Raw genomic sequence first — 3,663 nt, forward strand, 5'->3', positions numbered from 1 at the left:
GAAAGAAAGGACGTGAAGGAGACGGTTGGCGGGGGGGGAGGGGGGGTGACCCCCTTCGTAACCCCGCCCACTTGCGACCTCACGGGATGTGATTGGCCGGCGAACAAAGGTTTTATTGAGCGGCTTCAGAGCAGGTTATGTTTCCATCGCCATGGTGATGGTTAAGTTACTGCAGTGATTCTCTGTAGTAACTTAGTAAAGAGTGAAACTCTTCACTATTGTCTTACTAAAACACCTTGGTGTCCAACATCAGGCTCCACCTCCTCCAGCGTCACCTCCTCCGCAGGTCTTTACCTTGTTATAACTGAAAATAATTTCTGCACATTATAATCTGAATTATTAGAACACTCATTACTGCAGGATTATTTCTGTAGTTCCCAAATCTTCCTGCAGGGAAATATCATTACGTTCTGTCTACTTATGCGTTGATTTAATAAACAGTGGACGGACGTTTCACTCCAATATATTTCTGTTTCTCACAAAAACACTGCCACTTTAAGGAATGGTCATGTGACCTGAGGAGAAGGCGGAGCCTGAAGAGGCGCTCGTTAACGCAGGTCTAACGCCACAGTTCTGTTGACGTGCTGAATATTCTGTCTTAAATGTGAAAGGTCAGCTGACCTCACGGCGCTGTTTCAATAACGTATATTGATTGTCATCAGTGTTCGATCACATTGATCATGTGACTCACCCTGCTGTCTCACCCTGCTGCCTCTAACACCCCTGTGTCTCTCTCTCTTTACCTGTCTGTCCATATCTTGTAGGCTTTGTGCAGAGTAGTCGTCTAGTCTAGCGCAGTAATCGCCCAGTGAGGACGCCTGGCCACAGGAAGTGATGTAAAGGAAACAGCTCAGAGGAAGTGCGGTAACAGCTTTTTTTTCATTGGACAGTTGAACCACTCAAATGACCTGGTCCAGTCAGCTGACGGACCAATGTCAAAATTTGTAACAGGATTAAAAAAGAAAAAAGTTTGTGTCCGGTTCCGAAGTGAACCAGAGTTTTGAGTCTGATCAAATCGATAACCTCCGAAACCAGTCGTCTTTGTTATCAGTCAGAATGTGTTTATCGCTCTTTCTCTGGATCTGTTGTTCGGCCTCAATTCTAGAAAAGTTCTGGAATCTGTAATTTATGCATTTTCACTGAAAAATTTATAAACCCTGAAATGAATACATCCCAAAAAAGCTGGGCCATTGATACAGACCAGAATTCAAAGGTCAAGTCAAAGGTCACTTGGTGAATTCTGTTCAGACATTTTTTTTTCTTCTTTTATTTCAGCTTTTCTAGAAATGAGGCTGTTGTTTAACTTCATGTGTGTTTTCAAAAGTTTGCTAAAATGCTAAACTGACCAGTTTATTAATTACTATTATTATTGTTAACAGGGTAAAAATATAGAAAGTGATTAAAAAAAAGTTCAGTAGAGGAAACTCTCAAGTCCAAAATGACCCTAAAGATTTTTTTTTTAACAATACAGAACTCACGGGGACTTAATGTTCAGCTTCTACTGAAACGCTGCTCTAATTTATGCATTTTCACTGAAAAATTTATAAACCCTGAAATGAATACATCCCAAAAAAGCTGGGCCATTGATACAGACCAGAATTCAAAGGTCAAGTCAAAGGTCACTTGGTGAATTCTGTTCAGACATTTTTTTTTCTTCTTTTATTTCAGCTTTTCTAGAAATGAGGCTGTTGTTTAACTTCATGTGTGTTTTCAAAAGTTTGCTAAAATGCTAAACTGACCAGTTTATTAATTACTATTATTATTGTTAACAGGGTAAAAATATAGAAAGTGATTAAAAAAAAGTTCAGTAGAGGAAACTCTCAAGTCCAAAATGACCCTAAAGATTTTTTTTTTAACAATACAGAACTCACGGGGACTTAATGTTCAGCTTCTACTGAAACGCTGCTCATTCACCTGCTGCTGAATTGCATTCTGGGTCGTGCTTTGCTTTGACTGCATTGCGTGTGACATAAGCTCCCCAGTATTCCCGTACAGGTGCTAGCCAGTCAAAGTATGTTTACACTTCAGAGGTCGGACAAAAAGAGTCTAAAACACTTCTTCTTTTAGCGGCAACGTTAGCATTTGTTCTGCAGCGACGTTAGCCGCAGGCTTGGTTTTTAAATGCTAGTGTCATGATCTTCGACTCGAAGTAGTAGAGAAACACGACATGTAAAAATTTGAAATAAATGACAAAGTTGAAAAACAAAACAAAAAAAAAAAAATCTGATAAAAGTTTTTACATTTTGACGCCAGAATTTGTCTTTTTGTGCTTGAACCATTTTTACTGAATCGGTTTGTTTCTCCGATCAACTGGCAAACTGATCGGAGATCAGTTCACTCGAGTCAAAATATTATGTGGGAAAAATGTTTTTAAACAAAGGGATAATTCTCCTGATTGCAAAAAAAAAAAAAAACTTTAGCGACTGGTGTCATCATTAACTAGATGCACTATTTCATGACAGGTGTCAGACTGAAGGTGTGTAAATATGAGCTGTAGCTGCACAGGTGGATTCTAACCCTGCCTCTGACAATGACCTAGCCTGTATTAGTGCCATCGCTGCTTCTCGCGCTATGATTATGTTGACTGATTGTGTGAAATGTGACACTTTCTTTTATTTTAGAGTTAGCCATTGTTTTTTTGTTTTTTTAATCGAGACGTGGAACAGTTTAACCTGCTCTTTTCAACTACCTGTATGTTCAACCTTCAGATTAAAGTTCTGGAACTGACGCCTGTGTCGGGTCTTCATTTCAGTGAATCTAGTCAGTATGTGTGTGTACTGTACTGTACTGTACTGTACTGTACTGTACTGTACTGTACTGTACTGTACTGTACTGTACTGTACTGTACTGTACTGTACTGTACTGTACTGTACTGTACTGTACTGTACTGTACTGTACTGTACTGTACTGTATTGTGGGGTTCATGTTGGCGCAGAGCGGTTGGAACAAATCCCAGAAGTCGTCGTCTCAGCCACGTATAGAGACAACATTCACACTAACATTTATACTAACATTCACACCTATTCCTGGGAACATGCACGCTCAGCGCTCAATATGCTAACTGTACAAACACAGAAGCTTTTGTTTGTCCACGGCGTTCATTATATATCTAATTCGATATGTTTTAGGAATGCATACGTAAAAGATGCAGTACCACTGGAAATAGCGGGGGCAGTGTTTTGATGTCTATGATCACCTAGCAACGTTGTTTTGACACAGCTTTTTAAAAAACATTTGGGATGATATGCAAGGCTAATTTCTTTGAAAATCGAAAAATTTGAAATTTGAAAATACACTTCCACGCCAACGTGAAGCAAAGGTGTACCGAAGAAGCGGAGCATAAGAGGCTACTGCACAAGGATTGTCAGTTACCACAGGGGATCGTACTGATGATCTCCTTGCTGTAAGGCAAGAGCACATACCGCTCCTATACCATGCAGCCACCCACATGATTATTATCATTGTTTTCTTTTTTGTGTTTCAAATACTCTACAGTGACAGTAAAGCGGCGCAGGGTCCAAACCAAAGGCTGGGGATTTGATACCAGCATCTGCTGTCCTGCTGCCACGGTGCCCCTGGGCAACACATTCTCATCACACCCAGCCACAGGGGTACTTTCTGTAATCTGTGTCCTCCCACCGCCAGCTCCATCCACGCCTGGAT

The sequence above is a fragment of the Cynoglossus semilaevis genome, unplaced genomic scaffold (assembly GCF_000523025.1).
Source record: "Cynoglossus semilaevis isolate Cse_v1.0 unplaced genomic scaffold, Cse_v1.0 scaffold3057, whole genome shotgun sequence".
Classification (NCBI taxonomy): domain Eukaryota; kingdom Metazoa; phylum Chordata; class Actinopteri; order Pleuronectiformes; family Cynoglossidae; genus Cynoglossus; species Cynoglossus semilaevis.